The 25,511-nt window shown below is 46.7% G+C and overlaps 1 protein-coding gene across 1 annotated transcript in view; it reads right to left on the bottom strand.

Annotated features, from left to right (window-relative positions):
- RGS5 (regulator of G protein signaling 5) overlaps positions 1–25,511 on the bottom strand; it is a 147,148-nt gene that overhangs the window by 39,215 nt on the left and 82,422 nt on the right. The gene's annotated exons all lie outside the window — the stretch shown is intronic.

Raw genomic sequence — 25,511 nt, 5'->3', positions numbered from 1 at the left:
AGTTAGAAGACCACTTCTCCCACTGTAAGGGAAAAAGCTCTTGGCTGACAGTTATTACTTGTTCAATTCCTGCTTTGCTTGATCCTGGATGAGATGTTATTATGGATGATTGCAATGGCATGTCTGCTTTTGAAGAGATATTCCGAGAATGTATCTATGGTGTTTGTCACTGATGCATTTATTAAATGGACTCAAGGAGATATAATTATCAAAACGGTTGTCCTAGAAATCTGCTTCTCAATGTTCAGAGCGCTGTAGACTGTTTCATGTGTTAGAATAAAATAGTCAACTAAAATCTTTAACGTGGCCTCAGTCTTAATGAAAACGGTAATGCTAGTGTGTTCAGTAGCTCAGGATAGGTCATCAATATCAGATTGGTGGGGGTCTGACTCCTGGCATCCCCAGAACACAGCAGTCTCTTCAAACAGCTGATCGGTGGGGGTGCTAGGAGGCAGACCCCCACCAATTTGATATTGATAACCTATATTCAGGATAGACCATCAATATCAAAATCTCGGACAACCCCTTTAGTTTGTAGGATTTAATGTGTTTTTTAGAAATGCTTTCATTTCCACAGTGATAGCAATCACAATGTTAGGCTTTCTTCAAAGGCAAAGATACAAGGAACTTGTCAGCATATGCACCGCTTTGACTTCTGGTGTTAGGCTTATTACATGCTCTATGTTTTCTTGGAATCTGTTTTCAGCTAAATGATGTTTGCCTGTACTTTAGAAATGAATGTCCTGTACAAGTATTTTTTCCTAGAAGGCAACTCTTGGAAATACGTGATAAATGGGTACAAAGTGACAAGACTTATCTCCACCGCTCTATTTCCTGTTGCTGAGAGGAAGTTACATCATTCCTTTGAGTTTTCTCCTGTTTGCCCTTTCATTTAATGAACATCTATGTTTACAATAAAGGTAAACAGCTCATTTGTAAAAGCGTCTAAGAACATGACCTTGTTATGAGCTTTCATTTATTCTGCAAGTAAATTAGTCTGAAGGGGGGCTGTATCAAAGATGTATGTAGCATTCATAAAATAAGACCAAGAATGTAAGTAAAAAAAGCTGAGAAATGGAAGGCAAGATGCACTCAAGAATATTGTCCTAAAATGCGGTAGCATCCATCACCGATAGGGCCCATTACATTATTTAATGGATAGCATGCTATTCCATCCATTTTTACCAGTATACTGATATATATTGTTCAGAAGAAGACAGATAGGACAAACGTTTGGCTTTCATCGGGCTCATGCAGGCACATAGTACAACGCAAGCATACATTGTGACGTAAATCACAAGCATGATGTGAACTGATCTATGGCATTTGTCTAAAATATATTTCACAATGTATATGTTAGATGAAGGAGAAAAATAAGATATGAATGGAGCATAAATCAGTCTTTATCAAAAAAGACAAGTTATAGGAAGACGATCATCACAGCAAATTTTACTGTTTGCTTGGTGCTAGATTATAATAAAGAATCATGAATATCACCTTGGGGATTGTATTGACTTGCATGGAAAAATATCAAATCAGTTGCATTCTTTTCTCTACCATTTACAGGCGGTGGTAAATTAGGTTCTGGTCTGGATATAAAGGAACGAAAAGGACACTTGCCTAGATGGCTCAACCACTTAGGGGCCTCCATCACCCAGCTCCATCTAGTCCTTCCCAGATACTCCTAGCAGCAAGAGATAAGACTTTGAATCTTTTTTTCATTACTAAGGGTTGGAACCCCGTTTTCGAACATACTAAATAGAACATTTTGGAATTTATTGCCATAGGGAGAGGAGAATGGACATCAGCTTACCCAGTAGGGTAGCTAAAGGCTCATGGGCCCTGGTGCAAGAGTTCAGCTTGAGCCCCCCTCTCTCAGTGCTTTGTGGCCAGGGGCAGGGAAGCACATAGCCCTCGTTCTGCCTGAGGCAAAAATTGAAATGGCACCTCCCCCCCATGCCATAATCTCGACCAAACCCTCCAGCCAGAGGTGTAACTTGACCAGCATGCACTTTCTATAATACTGGTGTCTTCGTATGCACCGTCTATAGCTATGCCCCTGAGCTTACCTCCCAGTCAATATTTAATGCACCAAGACTACTTTCCCCCAACAGCAGACACCAGGTCTGACCTCTTATGCACAGGGAGAGACTGGCCATAGACCTTATGAGCGAACTTGCATTTCAAGTTCAGCGTACAAGCTTCGGGTTATCTAAGAATTCTGTTATGGATTATGCTACCACGGACCATAAGTTATGGTCTGTGGTAGCGGAATGCATAATGGAATTCTTAAATAACCCAAACTTTGTACACCTAACTTGAAACACAAGTTCGCTCAACACTACTTACAGGGAAATTGCCCTGGGGGGGTATGCCCAGGGGGCTGCCTGGACCCTCCTCATGGCTAGCCAGTGGAATTTTTGATGGACTTTGGAATTTGGCTCCATTAGGGTGGTATAATGTACCACCTTCCATGAATTTGGACCCGACTACAAAATGGGGCCACTTTTAGTATTTTTTCCAGGGCCACTTTAAGTTCCCAGTCCGCCCCTGCTTATACAGTAGGGATGTCATCCAGTAGTGATTTTTCTTCAGTTTTGATTACATGAAGTTCTCTTTTTTAATGCACTGAGTGCAGGGCCGGACTGGGGATAAAAACCAGCCCTGGAAAAAGTTGCACACCAGCCCCACAGCATTGCGTCATTATTTACTTGTTTATAATAGGAGAAAGCATTCATTTTAAAACACGTGTGTAAACACGAATATGAACTTTGCCCCACGATAGCTCTTTTGTAGAACCCCCATAAAAACTTACAGTTACTTGACTTGGCCCTTGGGGATCTCGGACGCCACTTCAACACTTTGGCCGGGGGCTCGGCGGAGCTGATGTTGTGCTTTAACCTAATGAGAAAGATTTCATAATAAGGATTTGGAGAAAGGGCAGAGGGATAGCAGAGCAGGGAGAGGCTGGTGCTGCTACTAGGGGGTCATACCATGGGGGAGTAATAAAGCCCACCATAATGCCCCCCCAGTAGTAATAATTCTCCTTATAATATGCAAAACATTTGTAATGCCCCCAGTTGAGCTAATGTTCCCATAATGTGCCAATATAAAATACCCCTTCTCAGTGCCCCCGTAGATGACCCCCATAGTGCCCCCCCTTCCCCATAGTACCCACCATAATGTGTCCCAGTATAAAATGCCCCTATACAGAGCCCCCATATAAAATATCTTCTTTTTTAGCCTCAGTAGATGCCCCTATAGTGCCCCCAATAATCTGCAGTAAGATGTGCCCCCATAGATGCCCCCAATCATGTGCCAGTAATAAGAGCCCCCCCCACCATCATGTGCCAGTAGCCAGAGCCCCCCCATATCATGTCAGTAGCCAGAGCCCCCCCATATCATGTGTCAGTAGCCAGAGCCCCCCATATCATGTGCCAGTAGCCAGAGTGCCCCCAATCATGTGCCAGAAATAAGAGCCCCCCCACCATCATGTGCCAGTAGCCAGAGCCCCCCATATCATATGCCAGTAGCCAGAGCCCCCCATATCATGTGCCAGTAGCCAGAGTGCCCCATATCATGTGCCAGTAGCCCCCCATATCATGTGCCAGTAGCCCCCCTTATCATGTGCCAGCCCAGTAGTCCCCCCTTATCATGTGCCAGCCCAGTAGTCCCCCCTTATCATGTGCCAGCCCAGTAGCCCCCCTTATCATGTGCCAGCCCAGCCCAGTAGTCCCCCCTTATGTGCCAGCCCAGTAGCCCCCCTTATGTGCCAGCCCAGTAGCCCCCCTTATCATGTGCCAGCCCAGTATTGTACCTATATAAAAAAATAAAAAAAAATAATACACTTATACTTACCTCCAGCAATGCGATGCGATGCAGGCCGCCTCTTCCGTCTGTGTCCCTCGCTATACGGCTCAGGCGACGCGATGACGTCATCGCGCCGCCTGCACCGGCCTGAGCTCTGATAGGCTGCCAGCACTAAGCCGGCAGCCTATCAGAGGAACAGGAGGGGACACACCTCTCCCTCCTCTGCCGCAGGACAGGCATCTGTATTGCCGTCCTGAGGACGGCAATACAGATGACTATGGAGATGAGCGCTTCCGCAATGGAGGCGCTCATCTCCTGCTCTGCCCTGCCGCCGGCCGCGGCCGCCCCCACTTGTCACCAGGGCCGCGGCCTTGCGGCACTCAGGCTTGCCGGCCCACCGGGAAATTTCCCACTATCCCGGCAGGCCAGTCCGGCCCTGACTGAGTGCCATAATAGGGAGTTGTAGATGGAAGCACCTGTCTGACACTAGATGGTGCCGGCTACTGCCTCTTTACTCAAATATCTAGCATAGGTTGTCCATGCTTTATATTACATTTCTACCACTAAAGTCGATTTCACACACAAAATATAATTACCTAGAAATCGTCATGTCACGGATCAGCGACTGTGAACCCACTGTGCCACTACCTGGTTTTCACTAGAGCCTCTGGTGGTAGGATAGACTTGAGCCCTTGGGGTAGTTGCCAGGGACTACTACAGAGCAGTTACCGAGTCAGTGGCAGCTGCTTCAGGCAGACCAGGATGTACCTGTGTAGGTACCTGAAGTGTAGTCAGGCGAGTAGAGATGTTACCAGGAGCAACAGTGCAGGACAAAAGAATAAGGCAGAGATGTGGTCAAACAGGCAATAGGTCAGGGCAGGCGGCACAGGTCAGGCAATCTGGTTCAGCAACAGGAGAGTCAAAGCGAGCAGGCAGGGATCAGACAATAAGCAGAGTCCAGGAACAGAGTACAAGTCAGCAACACAAGTGGTTATCAGGCTCTTTAGCAAAAGAGAAGGACCTTGACACTGAGGCGTCTGGGAAGAGGGCAGAGCCACTTAAATACCTGCAGGAGAGCCAGGGTTGGTCAGCGAGGTCACCTGACCTAACCCACTCAGCCCAAGGAGTGATGGGCTCCGCCCTTAGAGCAATGAAACATGAAACCAGCAGAACACAGGCAGTGACCAGGGCTGAGTGGAAGCTGGGGAGCGGAATCCTCAGAAGCAATGCACACACCCTGACAGACCCCAGGACTACAGCAGTAAGCGGGGGAACAGCGGCGCCCTGCAGACGCTGTTACACTTCACATATTATATTGGATGACATATCACCGGCAGCTACATTGTTTATGGTCATAATATTATAGGAAGGGGTGGAAACATAAAAATGCATTTCAATATTTTAATCACCTATTAGTAAAACATGTAAAAAAAAAATATGTCCTGCCTGCTGTAGCTAGTGGCAATTAAAGGATGGAATTAAGCATGTATGTCAACCTCAGTGAGCTGGACACAGAATGCAGAAAAAGAGCAAACAGCAGGTGGCGCTATACAGATATTTTTCAGTGAATAATAAGTGGCTAAGGGTACTTTCACACTTGCGTTAAAGTTTTCCGGTATTGAATTCCGTTCTAGGGGCTCAATACCTGAAAAAAAAAACACTTCAGTTTTGTCCTAATGCATTCTGAATGGAGAGTATTCCGTTTAGTATGCATCAGGATGTCAGTTCAGTCACTTTTACGGTATTTGGCCAGAAAAAATACAGCAGAATGCTGCTGTATTTTCTCTGGCCAAAATTCCAGAACACTTGCCGGAATGCCAGATCCAGCATTAATTTCCATTGAAATATATTAATGCTGGTATCAAGTGTTCCGGAAAAACAGATCCGGTTTCCCGATCCGCGTATGCGAAGACCTTTATAAATGTGAAAAAATACAGGATCCGTTTTTCCGGATGACACCGGAGAGACGGATCCGGTATTTCAATGCATATGTCAGACTTATACGGATCCGGAAACAAATGGTATTCGTTTGCACACGGATTTACGGATTCCTCTAACGCTAGTGTGAAAGTACCCTTAATTACATGTTTTGTATTCAGATCCAGGTGCTGGTTTTAAAAATTTTGAATCTTTTTGTGAGAAAACATCTTTAAGGGAAATCTTTAAATTTTCCACTATGATACCTAGAATAGTACTGTTTTTATTGGCCGTTTTGGACTAAATTGCAACTAGAAAATCAGCTCCAGTGGACATCCAGATATGGGCTTTTACTGCTCACCATTTTTATATTACAATGATGAAGCTGAGTCATTCATGATGACATGTCATTTTTCCTGACGTGTCTGTTTTAGTAAACCCTTGTATTCCCGCTAAAACAACAATTCAGGAGCACTAGTATTGTGCTGTTCCTCTGTTATTCCTTCTAAAGATTTAGGAATAAATTGACAACCATTGTGTTACCATTTGCCTTGTCAAAGGGGGTGTGTCCCTTCACAGTCTGGAACTGTCAGCACTGATTGGACAATGTCAGCCTGTCAATTATTCATACATTTCTAGTAGAAATTACAGAGGAACGTCACAGTGCAGAGAAAGATGCCCCGAAATTGTTATTTCACAGTAAATGCAAGTATTAAAAATATATATATACATAGTAATATAGGCTGAAAAAAAACAACTGTCCATCCAGTTCAGACAGTTATCGTGCAAAGTTGATCCAGACAAAGGCAAAAAACCTCATGAGGTAGAAGCCAATTTTAGGGGCAAAAATTCCTTACGACTTCCTTCAGGCAATCAGAATAACTCCCTCGATCAACGACCCTAGAATAATCAAAAAGGATTCCATCTGCTGTGTTGTTCTGTTTGGTAGGGTTAGGAAGCAGAGACTAATTTCCATAAGTGTGACATATGTGTTTATATGTGTTAAATAGTTATTAATTGCACTAGCAAACTTGCATATTGGTCCATCATTATTCAAAACCTAACACACTGCCCTCGGCAAGAGCGTGAGGAGATTAAAAGTGATGTCTACATACACTTAGGATATAAATACACCTTTGAGAGGCAGAGCTAGAGCTGTCCCTCTCTTGACACAAGGACCACACATATGCTTGGGAAATAAATGACACTTAAAAACGAAATCCTAGCAAACATCATGACATATTGGTGAATTCCAGATGTAGGATTTCTGCGCCCATGTATTTTTAACTTAGTAATTGGAAATCTAGATACTTAATATTTCTAAAACCAGCAGGCGATGAAAGAAATGAATTCCTGTAATACAAGGAAGCATACATTGCAAATGCTGCTCCCTTGAAATGGCTATTTCTGTGAGTATATGGGAAGATCAGTCTGATAGGTTGTCAGTGGACTTCACCCTGAAATAGTAGAGTGCTGGGAAACAGGAGGATGATGGAACCTCATCTGAAAATCTTTTTGAAACACAGCAAACCTTCACAAAGGCTTGGATGACCATAGATGGATACAAGGGCATACGTATCATGCATCAGGATGAGGGGCTCCACTCAGGATGACCACATTCTAGTTCTTACTACGTGGAGAAAGCCTAAGTAAGGCTCTTCTTCATTGGGCAATCAACAGGAAAACGGATAGAGGTTCATGGTCATGGTCGTGACTCCTGAACCGCAGGCTGTTGCCCGCGATTTGGTTTGGTTGTTCAACTACAGGTGAGGGCCGCTAGTATGTTGCCTCACTTGTGGTTGCCGCTGGCAAAAAGTGGTTATTTTGTATGTTGCCATATAGCAGCCTGAGCTGGTGCTAGGCAGCTTGCTGCAATGTGCATGCGGTTGCACCAGGCAACCTGTCTTTGTATGTGTGCACTTTTGTTGTTTTGGTGTGCACGGGATTTATGTATGAGTACACTTCCCCTTTAAGTTGCTGTCTTCCCTTGCCTGGTGTAGTAAGGGGTTAACTCCCTTCTTTGTGTGAACACTGGGTATGTCTGTTTGTGGGTGTGGCTACATGGGCTATTTAGCCTCAGTAAGATCAGAAGTTGGAGGGGTACTTCAGCCATGGTTAGCTGGAGTCATCCTCCTGGTTATATACCATCTGCCAGTGAGGGCCACCCTTGTGGTCATAAATGTTGTTATGTGATGTTAAGTTATGTTATACATGATGTTATGAAGGTATGTCTTTGGTCTCCTTGTTATTGCAGTTTAGGGTCCTGGGTTCCTGTGTGATGTGTGGTGTGTGCTGTGTCTGTTTGTGTTCTTGTGGACAGCAGCGCTTCTGCATGGGTTCCAGGCTTTGTGTCTATGGCAGGTAGGTGTTGTACTTGTTGCATTTACCTGCCATTGCCATAAGCTGTTCATGTTCCCCTTTCTTTGTAGTTTGGCCAGTGAGACTCCTGTTCCTCCGTATTTAGAAGGAACAGGTCGTCTTACCCTGCTCCTAGTTGAGGGCCACCCTGAGGGCTAGTAGGAATTTTAGATTCCGGAGTATGAGCCCTCCTACCATCAGGGTCGGCTCATACGGCTAGGAGACAGGGTCAGAATTAGGGATTGATAGGAGGTGACCTGCTACCTGATTACTGTCCTGGCCTTGCAGCGACCAACATCTTCTGGCATCGCACGGCTGAGGGTTTTGCCCAGACTCAGCCGTGACAATTGTCTTTCTCTTCTAAAAGCGATGGAAAGAAATGGGGAAAATCGGGAAGTGAGCAATGGGGCAAATCAAGAAGTGGGAGAGGGAATGGTATAAAAAAAAGCACCTCAAATGGCACTCACACAGTATTATGCATCAGGATGAGGGGGTTTGGATCAGGATGACCACATTTTATTTTAGAGAACATGGAGAAAAATGTATGTAAGGCTCTCCTCCATTAGCAGTGCAACAAAGGGGAAAAGAGACAGAGGATCATGATGCCCTTTTATTCTACAAGGGATGGGGAAAAAATCAAGTGGACCATTCTTTTCTAAAATGGGAGAGGGAATGGTGTAGATCGGTGGGTCTAATGGGGTCCATGTTTACTTTTTGTTAGGTGAAGAGTAGAGTTGAGCGAACACCTGGATGTTCGGGTTCGAGAAGTTCGGCCGAACTTCCCGGAAATGTTCAGGTTCGGGATCCGAACCCGACCCGAACTTCGTCCCGAACCCGAACCCCATTGAAGTCAATGGGGACCCAAACTTTTCGGCACTAAAAAGGCTGTAAAACAGCCCAGGAAAGAGCTAGAGGGCTGCAAAAGGCAGCAACATGTAGGCTGCAAAAATAAAATAAATAAAAATTAACCAATATCAATTGGAGAGAGGTCCCATAGCAGAGAATCTGGCTTCACGTCAGCAGAGAATCAGTCTGCATGTCATAGCAGAGAATCAGGCTTCACGTCAGCCACCATTGTAACAGTCCATTGTCATATATTTAGGCCCACGCACCCAGGCAGAGGAGAGAGGTCCCGTAACAGAGAATCTGGCTTCATGTCAGCAGAGAATCAGTCTGCATGTCATAGCAGAGAATCAGGCTTCACGTCAGCCACCACTGTAACAGTCCATTGTCATATATTTAGGCCCAGGCACCCAGGCAGAGGAGAGAGGTCCCGTAACAGAGAATCTGGCTTCATGTCAGCAGAGAATCAGTCTGCATGTCATAGCAGAGAATCAAGCTTCACGTCACCCAACATTGGAACAGTCCATTGGCATATATTTAGGCCTCGGCACCCAGACAGAGGAGAGGTTCATTCAACTTTGTGTTGCCCCGCAATATAATGGTAAAATGAAAATAAAAATAGGATTGAATGAGGAAGTGCCCTGGAGTACAATAATATATGGTTAAGGGGAGGTAGTTAATGTCTAATCTACACAAGGGATGGATAGGTCCTATGGGATCCATGCCTGGTTCATTTTTATGAACGTCAGCTTGTCCACATTGGCTGTAGAGAGGCGGCTGCGTTTGTCTGTAATGACGCCCCCTGCCGTGCTGAATACACGTTCAGACAAAACGCTGGCCGCCGGGCAGGCCAGCACCTCCAAGGCATAAAAGGCTAGCTCTGGCCACGTGGACAATTTAGAGACCCAGAAGTTGAATGGCACCGGACCATCACTCAGTACGTGGAGGGGTGTGCACACGTACTGTTCCACCATGTTAGTGAAATGTTGCCTCCTGCTAACACGTTGCGTATCAGGTGGTGGTGCAGTTAGCTGTGGCCTGTTGACAAAACTTTTCCACATCTCTGCCATGCTAACCCTGCCCTCAGAGGAGCTGGCCGTGACACAGCTGCCTTGGCGACCTCTTGCTCCTCCTCTGCCTTGGCCTTGGGCTTCCACTTGTTCCCCTGTGACATTTGGGAATGCTCTCAGTAGCGCGTCTACCAACGTGCGCTTGTACTCGTGCATCTTCCTATCACGCTCCAGTGCAGGAAGTAAGGTGGGCACATTGTCTTTGTACCGTGGATCCAGCAGGGTGGCAACCCAGTAGTCCGCACACGTTAAAATGTTGGCAACTCTGCTGTCGTTGTGCAGGCACTGCAGCATGTAGTCGCTCATGTGTGCCAGGCTGCCCAGGGGTAAGGACAAGCTGTCCTCTGTGGGAGGCGTATCGTCATCGTCCTGCCTTTCCCCCCAGCCACGCACCAGTGATGGGCCCGAGCTGCGTTAGGTGCCACCCCGCTGTGACCATGCTTCATCCTCATCCTCCTCCACCTCCTCCTCATCCTCGTCCTCCTCGTCCTCCAGTAGTGGGCCCTGGCTGGCCACATTTGTACCTGGCCTCTGCTGTTGCAAAAAACCTCCTTCTGAGTCACTTCGAAGAGACTGGCCTGAAAGTGCTAAAAATGACCCCTCTTCCTCCTCCTCCTCCTCCTCCTCCTGGGCCACCTCCTCTTCCATCATTGCCCTAAATGTTTTCTCAAGGAGACATAGAAGTGGTATTGTAACGCTGATAACGGCGTCATCGCCACTGGCCATGTTGGTGGAGTACTCGAAACAGCGCAACAGGGCACACAGGTCTCGCATGGAGGCCCAGTCATTGGTGGTGAAGTGGTGCTGTTCCGCAGTGCGACTGACCCGTGCGTGCTGCAGCTGAAACTCCACTATGGCCTGCATGTGCACGGTGGAGTTCCACCTGGTGGGCACGTCGCATATGAGGCGGTGAGCGGGAAGGCCGGAGTTACGCTGTAGCGCAGACAGGCGAGCAGCGGCAGGATGTGAACGCCGGAAGCGCGAACAGACGGCCCGCACTTTATGCAGCAGCTCTGACATGTCGGGGTAGTTGTGAATGAACTTCTGCACCACCAAATTCAGCACATGCGCCAAGCAAGGGATGTGCGTCAAACCGGCTAGTCCCAGAGCTGCAACGAGATTTCGCCCATTATCGCACACCACCAGGCCGGGCTTGAGGCTCACCGGCAGCAACCACTCGTCGGTCTGTTGTTCTATACCACGACACAACTCCTGTGCGGTGTGGGGCCTGTCCCCCAAACATATGAGTTTCAGAATGGCCTGCTGACGTTTACCCCGGGCTGTGCTGAAGTTGGTGGTGAAGGTGTGTGGCTGACTGGATGAGCAGGTGGAAGAAGAGGAGGAGGAAGCTGAGTAGGAGGAGGTGGCAACAGGAGGCAAAGAATGTTGCCCTGCGATCCTTGGCGGCGGAAGGACGTGCGCCAAACAGCTCTCCGCCTGGGGCCCAGCTGCCACTACATTTACCCAGTGTGCAGTTAGGGAGATATAGCGTCCCTGGCCGTGCTTACTGGTCCACGTATCTGTGGTTAGGTGGACCTTACCACAGATGGTGTTGCGCAGTGCACACTTGATTTTATCGGATACTTGGTTGTGCAGGGAAGGCACGGCTCTCTTGGAGAAGTAGTGCCGGCTGGGAACAACATACTGTGGGACAGCAAGCGACATGAGCTGTTTGAAGCTGTCTGTGTCCACCAGCCTAAATGACAGCATTTCATAGGCCAGTAGTTTAGAAATGCTGGCATTCAGGGCCAGGGACCGAGGGTGGCTCGGTGGGAATTTACGCTTTCTCTCAAATGTTTGTGAGATGGAGAGCTGAACGCTGCCGTGTGACATGGTTGAGATGCTTGGTGACGGAGGTGGTGGTGTTGGTGGTACATCCCCTGTTTGCTGGGCGGCAGGTGCCAACGTTCCTCCAGAGGTGGAGGAAGAGGCCGAGGCGGCAGCAGCAGAAGAGGCCGAGGCGGCAGCAGCAGAAGAGGTAGCAGGGGGAGCCTGAGTGACTTCCTTGTTTTTAAGGTGTTTACTCCACTGCAGTTCATGCTTTGCATGCATGTGCCTGGTCATGCAGGTTGTGCTAAGGTTCAGAACGTTAATGCCTCGCTTCAGGCTCTGATGGCACAGCGTGCAAACCACTCGGGTCTTGTCGTCAGCACATTGTTTGAAGAAGTGCCATGCCAGGGAACTCCTTGAAGCTGCCTTTGGGGTGCTCGGTCCCAGATGGCGGCGGTCAGTAGCAGGCGGAGTCTCTTGGCGGCGGGTGTTCTGCTTTTGCCCACTGCTCCCTCTTTTGCTACGCTGTTGGCTCGGTCTCACCACTGCCTCTTCCTCCGAACTGTGAAAGTCAGTGGCACGACCTTCATTCCATGTGGGGTCTAGGACCTCATCGTCCCCTGCATCGTCTTCCACCCAGTCTTGATCCCTGACCTCCTGTTCAGTCTGCACACTGCAGAAAGACGCAGCAGTTGGCACCTGTGTTTCGTCATCATCAGAGACATGCTGAGGTGGTATTCCCATGTCCTCATCATCAGGAAACATAAGTGGTTGTGCGTCAGTGCATTCTATGTCTTCCACCGCTGGGGAAGGGCTAGGTGGATGCCCTTGGGAAACCCTGCCAGCAGAGTCTTCAAACAGCATAAGAGACTGCTGCATAACTTGAGGCTCAGACAGTTTCCCTGGTATGCTTGGGGGTGATGTGACAGACTGATGGGCTTGGTTTTCAGGCGCCATCTGTGCGCTTTCTGCAGAAGACTGGGTGGGAGATAATGTGAACGTGCTGGATCCACTGTCGGCCACCCAATTGACTAATGCCTGTACCTGCTCAGGCCTTACCATCCTTAGAACGGCATTGGGCCCCACCAAATATCGCTGTAAATTATGGCGGCTACTGGGACCTGAGGTAGTTGGTACACTAGGACGTGTGGCTGTTGCAGAACGGCCACGTCCTCTCCCAGCACCAGAGGGTCCACTAACACCACCACGACCATGTCTGCGTCCGCGTCCTTTACTAGATGTTTTCCTCATTGTTATCGTTCACCACAACAACAAAAATATTATTTGGCCCAATGTATTGAATTCCAATTCAGGCCTTTTTTTACAGACACCTAACACTATCTGGCTATCTATTTAGGTACCGTATTACACTAATACAGGCACAGCAGTAACCACAGATTTAGCTGACTATAAATTTGAGGCCTATTATTTAGGCGCTGGGTGACAGGTATACGTTTACAGACAGAATTAGACTGGGATATGCACAGTAGCGTGTGTGTGAAGTTATTGAGAATGACCCTATGTGCACCTTGAATCTTATATACCCTTTTAGGGATAGATTTAATGTAGGTCTGATACAGCAGAAACCACTAAATTAGGAAATTTCAAATTGGGAATTGTATTTCAACCCAGAACAAAAACTGTGCTTTGACGGACATTAAATAACTTGACCAGCTACAGCAATAACGACGGATTTGGATGACTATAAATTTGAGGCCTATGATTTAGGCGCTGGGTGACAGGTATACGTTTACAGACAGAATTAGACTGGGATATGCACAGTAGCGTGTGTGTGAAGTTATTGAGAATGACCCTATGTGCACCTTGAATCTTATATACCCTTTTAGGGATAGATTTAATGTAGGTCTGATACAGCAGAAACCACTAAATTAGGAAATTTCAAAATTGGGAATTGTATTTCAACCCAGAACAAAAACTGTGCTTTGACGGACATTAAATAACTTGACCAGCTACAGCAATAACGACGGATTTGGATGACTATAAATTTGAGGCCTATGATTTAGGCGCTGGGTGACAGGTATACGTTTACAGACAGAATTAGACTGGGATATGCACAGTAGCGTGTGTGTGAAGTTATTGAGAATGACCCTATGTGCACCTTGAATCTTATATACCCTTTTAGGGATAGATTTAATGTAGGTCTGATACAGCAGAAACCACTAAATTAGGAAATTGCAAAATTGGGAATTGTATTTCAACCCTGAACAAAAACTGTGCTTTGACGGACACTAAATAACTTGACCAGCTACAGCAATAACGACAGATTTGGATGACTATAAATTTGAGGCCTATTATTTAGGCGCTGGGTGACAGGTATACCTTTACAGTCAGAATTAGACTGGGATATGGCCAAAAAATAACCACACTATTGATGGTTAAATGCACTTGGTGTGACAGCTTGACCCTGATGTAGGATATAGCCAAAAAAACAACCACACTATTGAGGGTTAAATGCACTTGGTAACAGCTTGCCCCTGATGTAGTATATGGCCTAAAAATAACCACACTATTGATGGTTAAATGCACTTGGTGTGACAGCTTGACCCTGATGTAGGATATAGCCAAAAAACAACCACACTATTTAGGGTTAAATGCACTTGGTGACAGCTTGCCCCTGATGTAGTATATGGCCCAAAAATACCCACACTATTGATGGTTAAATGCACTTGGTGTGACAGCTTCACCCTGATGTAGGATATAGCCAAAAAACAACCACACTATTGAGGGTTAAATGCACTTGGTGACAGCTTGCCCCTGATGTAGTATATGGCCAAAAAACAACCACACTATTGATGGTTAAATGCACTTGGTGTGACAGCTTCACCCTGATGTAAGATATAGCCAAAAAACAACCACACTATTGAGGGTTAAATGCACTTGGTGGCAGCTTGTGCTGGCGCACCACAAGACACAAAATGGCCGCCGATCACCCCAGAAAAAAGTGAATGAAAAACGCTCTGGGCAGCCTAACAACAGTGAGCAATTGAATAGCAGCAGTTCAATCATCCACAGCTGCAGATCGATCAATGAATGAAGTCTTTTGGAGGAGTTAATCACTGCCTAATCTCGCCCTAACGTTGCAGCTGCAACCTCTCCCTATACTGATCAGAGCAGAGTGACGTGCGGCGCTACGTGACTCCAGCTTAAATAGAGGCTGGGTCACATGCTGCACTGGCCAAGTAGTAGGCATGGCTGTGACAGCCTCTTGGGGCAAGTAGTATGACGCTTGTTGATTGGCTGCTTTGCAGCCTTTCAAAAAGCGCCAAGAAAGCGACGAACACCGAACCCGAACCCGGACTTTTACGAAACTGTCCGGGTTAGGGTCCGTGTCACGGACACCCCAAAATTCGGTACGAACCCGAACTATACAGTTCGGGTTCGCTCATCCCTAGTGAAGAGTAGGGATGAGCGAACTCGAACTGTATAGTTCGGGTTCGTACCGAATTTTGGGGTGTCCGTGACACGGACCCGAACCCGGACATTTTCGTAAAAGTCCGGGTTCGGGTTCGGTGTTCGTCGCTTTCTTCGCGCTTTTGTGACGCTTTCTTGGCGCTTTTTGAAAGGCTGCAAAGCAGCCAATCAACAAGCGTCATACTACTTGCCCCAAGAGGCCATCACAGCCATGCCTACTATTGGCATGGCTGTGATTGGCCAGAGCACCATGTGACCCAGCCTCTATTTAAGCTGGAGTCACATAGCGCCGCCCGTCACTCTGCTCTGATTAGCGTAGGGAGAGGTTGCGGCTGCGACAGTAGGGCGAGATTAGGCAGATTAACTCCTCCAAAGGACTTGATTAACTGATCGATCTGCAGCTGTGGATCATTGAGCTGCTGATCCTCAATTGCTCACTGTTTTTAGGCTGCCCAGACCGTTTGTCAGTCACATTTTTCTGGGGTGATCGGCGGCCATTTTGTGTCTTGTGGTGCGCCAGCACAAGCTGCGACCAAGTGCATTTAACCCTCAATGGTGTGGTTGTTTTTTGGCTAAAGCCTACATCAGGGTGAAGCTGTCACACCAAGTGCATTTAACCAGCAATAGTCTGTTCATTTTTTGGCCATATACAAAATCAGGGGCAAGCTGCGCCTGTCACCAAGTGCATTTAACCCTCAATGGTGTGGTTGTTTTTTGGCTAAAGCCTACATCAGGGTGAAGCTGTCACACCAAGTGCATTTAACCAGCAATAGTCTGTTCATTTTTTGGCCATATACTAAATCAGGGGCAAGCTGCGCCTGTCACCAAGTGCATTTAACCCTCAATGGTGTGGTTGTTTTTTGGCTAAAGCCTACATCAGGGTGAAGCTGTCACACCAAGTGCATTTAACCAGCAATAGTCTGTTTATTTTTTGGCCATATCCCAGTCTAATTCTGTCACTAAATCCATACCGGTCACCCAGCGCCTAAATACTAGGCCTCAAATTTATATCCTGCTAAATCTGTCCTTAGTGCTGTAGCTGGGCGAGTTATTTAGTGTCCGTTCAAGCACATTTCTTGTTCTGGGTTGAAATACAATTCCCAATTTAGCAATTTCATAATTTAGTGGTTTCTGCTATATCAGAGCTATTTGAAATCTATCCCTAAAAGGGTATATAATATTCAAGGTGCACATTGGGTCATTCAGAATAACTTCACACACACCCGCTACTGTGTATTTCCAAGTCTAATTCTGGCACTAAACCCATACCTGTCACCCAGCGCCTAAATACTAGGCCTCAAATTTATATCCAGCTAAATCTGTCCCTAGTGCTGTAGCTGGGCGAGTTATTTAGTGTCCGTTCAAGCACATTTCTTGTTCTGGGTTGAAATACAATTCCCAATTTAGCAATTTCATAATTTAGTGGTTTCTGCTATATCAGAGCTATTTGAAATCTATCCCTAAAAGGGTATATAATATTCAAGGTGCACATTGGGTCATTCAGAATAACTTCACACACACCCGCTACTGTGTATTTCCAAGTCTAATTCTGGCACTAAACCCATACCTGTCACCCAGCGCCTAAATACTAGGCCTCAAATTTATATCCCGCTAAATCTGTCCTTAGTGCTGTAGCTGGGCGAGTTATTTAGTGTCCGTTCAAGCACATTTCTTGTTCTGGGTTGAAATACAATTCCCAATTTAGCAATTTCATAATTTAGTGGTTTCTGCTATATCAGAGCTATTTGAAATCTATCCCTAAAAGGGTATATAATATTCAAGGTGCACATTGGGTCATTCAGAATAACTTCACACACACCCGCTACTGTGTATTTCCAAGTCTAATTCTGGCACTAAACCCATACCTGTCACCCAGCGCCTAAATACTAGGCCTCAAATTTATATCCCGCTAAATCTGTCCTTAGTGCTGTAGCTGGGCGAGTTATTTAGTGTCCGTTCAAGCACATTTCTTGTTCTGGGTTGAAATACAATTCCCAATTTAGCAATTTCATAATTTAGTGGTTTCTGCTATATCAGAGCTATTTGAAATCTATCCCTAAAAGGGTATATAATATTCAAGGTGCACATTGGGTCATTCAGAATAACTTCACACACACCCGCTACTGTGTATTTCCAAGTCTAATTCTGGCACTAAACCCATACCTGTCACCCAGCGCCTAAATACTAGGCCTCAAATTTATATCCCGCTAAATCTGTCCTTAGTGCTGTAGCTGGGCGAGTTATTTAGTGTCCGTTCAAGCACATTTCTTGTTCTGGGTTGAAATACAATTCCCAATTTAGCAATTTCATAATTTAGTGGTTTCTGCTATATCAGAGCTATTTGAAATCTATCCCTAAAAGGGTATATAATATTCAAGGTGCACATTGGGTCATTCAGAATAACTTCACACACACCCGCTACTGTGTATTTCCAAGTCTAATTCTGGCACTAAACCCATACCTGTCACCCAGCGCCTAAATACTAGGCCTCAAATTTATATCCAGCTAAATCTGTCCCTAGTGCTGTAGCTGGGCGAGTTATTTAGTGTCCGTTCAAGCACATTTCTTGTTCTGGGTTGAAATACAATTCCCAATTTAGCAATTTCATAATTTAGTGGTTTCTGCTATATCAGAGCTATTTGAAATCTATCCCTAAAAGGGTATATAATATTCAAGGTGCACATTGGGTCATTCAGAATAACTTCACACACACCCGCTACTGTGTATTTCCAAGTCTAATTCTGGCACTAAACCCATACCTGTCACCCAGCGCCTAAATACTAGGCCTCAAATTTATATCCAGCTAAATCTGTCCCTAGTGCTGTAGCTGGGCGAGTTATTTAGTGTCCGTTCAAGCACATTTCTTGTTCTGGGTTGAAATACAATTCCCAATTTAGCAATTTCATAATTTAGTGGTTTCTGCTATATCAGAGCTATTTGAAATCTATCCCTAAAAGGGTATATAATATTCAAGGTGCACATTGGGTCATTCAGAATAACTTCACACACACCCGCTACTGTGTATTTCCAAGTCTAATTCTGGCACTAAACCCATACCTGTCACCCAGCGCCTAAATACTAGGCCTCAAATTTATATCCCGCTAAATCTGTCCTTAGTGCTGTAGCTGGGCGAGTTATTTAGTGTCCGTTCAAGCACATTTCTTGTTCTGGGTTGAAATACAATTCCCAATTTAGCAATTTCATAATTTAGTGGTTTCTGCTATATCAGAGCTATTTGAAATCTATCCCTAAAAGGGTATATAATATTCAAGGTGCACATTGGGTCATTCAGAATAACTTCACACACACCCGCTACTGTGTATTTCCAAGTCTAATTCTGGCACTAAACCCATACCTGTCACCCAGCGCCTAAATACTAGGCCTCAAATTTATATCCCGCTAAATCTGTCCTTAGTGCTGTAGCTGGGCGAGTTATTTAGTGTCCGTTCAAGCACATTTCTTGTTCTGGGTTGAAATACAATTCCCAATTTAGCAATTTCATAATTTAGTGGTTTCTGCTATATCAGAGCTATTTGAAATCTATCCCTAAAAGGGTATATAATATTCAAGGTGCACATTGGGTCATTCAGAATAACTTCACACACACCCGCTACTGTGTATTTCCAAGTCTAATTCTGGCACTAAACCCATACCTGTCACCCAGCGCCTAAATACTAGGCCTCAAATTTATATCCCGCTAAATCTGTCCTTAGTGCTGTAGCTGGGCGAGTTATTTAGTGTCCGTTCAAGCACATTTCTTGTTCTGGGTTGAAATACAATTCCCAATTTAGCAATTTCATAATTTAGTGGTTTCTGCTATATCAGAGCTATTTGAAATCTATCCCTAAAAGGGTATATAATATTCAAGGTGCACATTGGGTCATTCAGAATAACTTCACACACACCCGCTACTGTGTATTTCCAAGTCTAATTCTGGCACTAAACCCATACCTGTCACCCAGCGCCTAAATACTAGGCCTCAAATTTATATCCAGCTAAATCTGTCCCTAGTGCTGTAGCTGGGCGAGTTATTTAGTGTCCGTTCAAGCACATTTCTTGTTCTGGGTTGAAATACAATTCCCAATTTAGCAATTTCATAATTTAGTGGTTTCTGCTATATCAGAGCTATTTGAAATCTATCCCTAAAAGGGTATATAATATTCAAGGTGCACATTGGGTCATTCAGAATAACTTCACACACACCCGCTACTGTGTATTTCCAAGTCTAATTCTGGCACTAAACCCATACCTGTCACCCAGCGCCTAAATACTAGGCCTCAAATTTATATCCCGCTAAATCTGTCCTTAGTGCTGTAGCTGGGCGAGTTATTTAGTGTCCGTTCAAGCACATTTCTTGTTCTGGGTTGAAATACAATTCCCAATTTAGCAATTTCATAATTTAGTGGTTTCTGCTATATCAGAGCTATTTGAAATCTATCCCTAAAAGGGTATATAATATTCAAGGTGCACATTGGGTCATTCAGAATAACTTCACACACACCCGCTACTGTGTATTTCCAAGTCTAATTCTGGCACTAAACCCATACCTGTCACCCAGCGCCTAAATACTAGGCCTCAAATTTATATCCCGCTAAATCTGTCCTTAGTGCTGTAGCTGGGCGAGTTATTTAGTGTCCGTTCAAGCACATTTCTTGTTCTGGGTTGAAATACAATTCCCAATTTAGCAATTTCATAATTTAGTGGTTTCTGCTATATCAGAGCTATTTGAAATCTATCCCTAAAAGGGTATATAATATTCAAGGTGCACATTGGGTCATTCAGAATAACTTCACACACACCCGCTACTGTGTATTTCCAAGTCTAATTCTGGCACTAAACCCATACCTGTCACCCAGCGCCTAAATACTAGGCCTCAAATTTATATCCCGCTAAATCTGTCCCTAGTGCTGTAGCTGGGCGAGTTATTTAGTGTCCGTTCAAGCACATTTCTTGTTCTGGGTTGAAATACAATTCCCAATTTAGCAATTTCATAATTTAGTGGTTTCTGCTATATCAGAGCTATTTGAAATCTATCCCTAAAAGGGTATATAATATTCAAGGTGCACATAGGGTCATTCAGAATAACTTCACACACCCGCTACTGTGCATTTCCAAATCTAATTCTGTCACTAAACCCATACCTGTCACCCAGCGCCTAAATACTAGGCCTCAAATTTATATCCCGCTAAATCTCTCGTTACCGCTGTCCTGTTGTGGCTGGGAAAGTTATTTAGTGTCCGTCAAAGCACATTTTTTGTTCTGGGTTGAAATACAATTCCCAATTTAGCAATTTCATAATTTAGTCGTTTCTGCTATATCAGAGCTATTTGAAATCTATCCCTAAAAGGGTAGATCATATTGAAGGTGCACATAGGGTCATTCAGAATAACTTCACACACACGCTTCTGTGCATTTCCAAGTCTAATTCTGTCACTAAATCCATACCGGTCACCCAGCGCCTAAATACTAGGCCTCAAATTTATATCCCGCTGAATTTGAATACAATACATTGGGCCAAATAATATATTTGTTGTTGTGGTGAACCATAACAATGAGAAAAACATCTAGTAAGGGACGCGGACGTGGACATGGTCGTGGTGGTGTTAGTGGACCCTCTGGTGCTGGGAGAGGACGTGGCCGTTCTGCCACATCCACACGTCCTAGTGTACCAACTACCTCAGGTCCCAGTAGCCGCCAGAATTTACAGCGATATATGGTGGGGCCCAATGCCGTTCTAAGGATGGTAAGGCCTGAGCAGGTACAGGCATTAGTCAATTGGGTGGCCGACAGTGGATCCAGCACGTTCACATTATCTCCCACCCAGTCTTCTGCAGAAAGCGCACAGATGGCGCCTGAAAACCAACCCCATCAGTCTGTCACATCACCCCCATGCATACCAGGGAAACTGTCTCAGCCTCAAGTTATGCAGCAGTCTCTTATGCTGTTTGAAGACTCCGCTGGCAGGGTTTCCCAAGGGCATCCACCTAGCCCTTCCCCAGCGGTGAAAGACATAGAATGCACTGACGCACAACCACTTATGTTTCCTGATGATGAGGACATGGGAATACCACCTCAGCATGTCTCTGATGATGACGAAACACAGGTGCCAACTGCTGCGTCTTTTTGCAGTGTGCAGACTGAACAGGAGGTCAGGGATCAAGACTGGGTGGAAGACGATGCAGGGGACGATGAGGTCCTAGACCCCACATGGAATGAAGGTCGTGCCACTGACTTTCACAGTTCGGAGGAAGAGGCAGTGGTGAGACCGAGCCAACAGCGTAGCAAAAGAGGGAGCAGTGGGCAAAAGCAGAACACCCGCCGCCAAGAGACTCCGCCTGCTACTGACCGCCGCCATCTGGGACCGAGCACCCCAAAGGCAGCTTCAAGGAGTTCCCTGGCATGGCACTTCTTCAAACAATGTGCTGACGACAAGACCCGAGTGGTTTGCACGCTGTGCCATCAGAGCCTGAAGCGAGGCATTAACGTTCTGAACCTGAGCACAACCTGCATGACCAGGCACCTGCATGCAAAGCATGAACTGCAGTGGAGTAAACACCTTAAAACCAAGGAAGTCACTCAGGCTCCCCCTGCTACCTCTTCTGCTGCTGCCGCCTCGGCCTATTCTGCTGCTGCCGCCTCGGCCTCTTCCTCCGCCTCTGGAGGAACGTTGGCACCTGCCGCCCAGCAAACAGGGGATGTACCACCAACACCACCACCACCACCTCCGTCACCAAGCGTCTCAACCATGTCACACGCCAGCGTTCAGCTCTCCATCTCACAAACATTTGATAGAAAGCGTAAATTCCCACCTAGCCACCCTCGATCCCTGGCCCTGAATGCCAGCATTTCTAAACTACTGGCCTATGAAATGCTGTCATTTAGGCTGGTGGACACAGACAGCTTCAAACAGCTCATGTCGCTTGCTGTCCCACAGTATGTTGTTCCCAGCCGGCACTACTTCTCCAAGAGAGCCGTGCCTTCCCTGCACAACCAAGTATCCGATAAAATCAAGTGTGCACTGCGCAACGCCATCTGTGGCAAGGTCCACCTAACCACAGATACGTGGACCAGTAAGCACGGCCAGGGACGCTATATCTCCCTAACTGCACACTGGGTAAATGTAGTGGCAGCTGGGCCCCAGGCGGAGAGCTGTTTGGCGCACGTCCTTCCGCCGCCAAGGATCGCAGGGCAACATTCTTTGCCTCCTGTTGCCACCTCCTCCTTCTCGGCTTCCTCCTCCTCTTCTTCCACCTGCTCATCCAGTCAGCCACACACCTTCACCACCAACTTCAGCACAGCCCGGGGTAAACGTCAGCAGGCCATTCTGAAACTCATATGTTTGGGGGACAGGCCCCACACCGCACAGGAGTTGTGGCGGGGTATAGAACAACAGACCGACGAGTGGTTGCTGCCGGTGAGCCTCAAGCCCGGCCTGGTGGTGTGTGATAATGGGCGAAATCTCGTTGCAGCTCTGGGACTAGCCAATTTGACGCACATCCCTTGCTTGGCGCATGTGCTGAATTTGGTGGTGCAGAAGTTCATTCACAACTACCCCGACATGTCAGAGCTGCTGCATAAAGTGCGGGCCGTCTGTTCGCGCTTCCGGCGTTCACATCCTGCTGCTGCTCGCCTGTCTGCGCTACAGCGTAACTTCGGCCTTCCCGCTCACCGCCTCATATGCGACGTGCCCACCAGGTGGAACTCCACCTTGCACATGCTGGACAGACTGTGCGAGCAGCAGCAGGCCATAGTGGAGTTTCAGCTGCAGCACGCACGGGTCAGTCGCACTACAGAACAGCACCACTTCACCACCAATGACTGGGCCTCCATGCGAGACCTGTGTGCCCTGTTGCGCTGTTTCGAGTACTCCACCAACATGGCCAGTGGCGATGACACCGTTATCAGCGTTACAATACCACTTCTATGTCTCCTTGAGAAAACACTTAGGGCGATGATGGAAGAGGAGGTGGCCCAGGAGGAGGAGGAGGAGGAGGAGGAAGAGGGGTCATTTTTAGCACTTTCAGGCCAGTCTCTTCGAAGTGACTCAGAGGGAGGTTTTTGGCAACAGCAGAGGCCAGGTACAAATGTGGCCAGCCAGGGCCCACTACTGGAGGACGAGGAGGACGAGGATGAGGAGGAGGTGGAGGAGGATGAGGATGAAGCATGGTCACAGCGGGGTGGCACCCAACGCAGCTCGGGTCCATCACTGGTGCGTGGCTGGGGGGAAAGGCAGGACGATGACGATACGCCTCCCACAGAGGACAGCTTGTCCTTACCCCTGGGCAGCCTGGCACACATGAGCGACTACATGCTGCAGTGCCTGCGCAACGACAGCAGAGTTGCCCACATTTTAACCTGTGCGGACTACTGGGTTGCCACCCTGCTGGATCCACGCTACAAAGACAATGTGCCCACCTTACTTCCTGCACTGGAGCGTGATAGGAAGATGCGCGAGTACAAGCGCACGTTGGTAGACGCGCTACTGAGAGCATTCCCAAATGTCACAGGGGAACAAGTGGAAGCCCAAGGCCAAGGCAGAGGAGGAGCAAGAGGTCGCCAAGGCAGCTGTGTCACGGCCAGCTCCTCTGAGGGCAGGGTTAGCATGGCAGAGATGTGGAAAACTTTTGTCAACACGCCACAGCTAACTGCACCACCACCTGATACGCAACGTGTTAGCAGGAGGCAACATTTCACTAACATGGTGGAACAGTACGTGTGCACACCCCTCCACGTACTGACTGATGGTTCGGCCCCATTCAACTTCTGGGTCTCTAAATTGTCCACGTGGCCAGAGCTAGCCTTTTATGCCTTGGAGGTGCTGGCCTGCCCGGCAGCCAGCGTTTTGTCTGAACGTGTATTCAGCACGGCAGGGGGCGTCATTACAGACAAACGCAGCCACCTGTCTACAGCCAATGTGGACAAGCTGACGTTCATAAAAATGAACCAGGCATGGATCCCACAGGACCTGTCCGTCCCTTGTCCAGATTAGACATTAACTACCTCCCCATAACCATATATTATTGGACTCCAGGGCACTTCCTCATTCAATCCTATTTTTATTTTCATTTTACCATTATATTGCGAGGCTACCCAAAGTTGAATGAACCTCTCCTCTGCCTGTGTGCTAGGCCTAAATATATGCCAATGGACTGTTGCAGTGGTGGCTGACGTGAAGCCTCATTCTCTGCTATGACATGCAGACTGATTCTCTGCTGACATGAAGACAGATTCTCTGTTACGGGACCTCCCTCCTCTGCCTGGGTGCTGGGCCTAAATATATGCCAATGGACTGTTGCAGTGGTGGGTGACGTGAAGCCTCATTCTCTGCTATGACATGCAGACTGATTCTCTGCTGACATGAAGCCAGATTCTCTGTTACGGGACCTCTCTCCTCTGCCTGTGTGTGTGCTGGGCCTAAATATATGCCAATGGACTGTTGCAGTGGTGGCTGACGTGAAGCCTGATTCTCTGCTATGACATGCAGACTGATTCTCTGCTGACATGAAGCCAGATTGTCTGTTACGGGACCTCTCTCCTCTGCCTGTGTGTGTGCTGGGCCTAAATATATGCCAATGGACTGTTGCAGTGGTGGCTGACGTGAAGCCTCATTCTCTGCTATGACATGCAGACTAATTCTCTGCTGACATGAAGACAGATTCTCTGTTACGGGACCTCTCTCCTCTGCCTGGGTGCCGGGGCCTAAATATCTGAGAATGGACTGTTCCAGTGGTGGGTGACGGGAAGCCAGATTCTCTGCTATGGAACCTCTCTCCAATTGATTTTGGTTAATTTTTATTTATTTAATTTTTATTTTAATTCATTTCCCTATCCACATTTGTTTGCAGGGGATTTACCTACATGTTGCTGCCTTTTGCAGCCCTCTAGCTCTTTCCTGGGCTGTTTTACAGCCTTTTTAGTGCCGAAAAGTTCGGGTCCCCATTGACTTCAATGGGGTTCGGGTTCGGGACGAAGTTCGGATCGGGTTCGGATCCCGAACCCGAACATTTCCGGGATGTTCGGCCGAACTTCTCGAACCCGAACATCCAGGTGTTCGCTCAACTCTAGTGAAGAGTACTAGCACTCGATATTTCAAATCATTTTCAATGGTTTCTTGAAAAATAGTCAACTTCTGATGCGTTTGGCTCAGTATGAGCCTTCCTCAAACACTCAATGTTAAACATTTCAGAAAAGCTCACGTTGAGCTGAAACGCATCATTAGGTTGACTATAATGTAGTAAAGCACTGAAGATTATTTTCAAAATCGAGTGCCGGTCCTCTTCCATTCACTGAACTCTAGGCTTGCACTTTGCA

This window comes from Bufo gargarizans, chromosome 7 (genome assembly GCF_014858855.1).
Source record: "Bufo gargarizans isolate SCDJY-AF-19 chromosome 7, ASM1485885v1, whole genome shotgun sequence".
NCBI lineage: Eukaryota > Metazoa > Chordata > Amphibia > Anura > Bufonidae > Bufo > Bufo gargarizans.
Note: the sequence above shows the minus strand (reverse complement) of the source record. Positions and strands in the feature narration are given on the sequence as shown.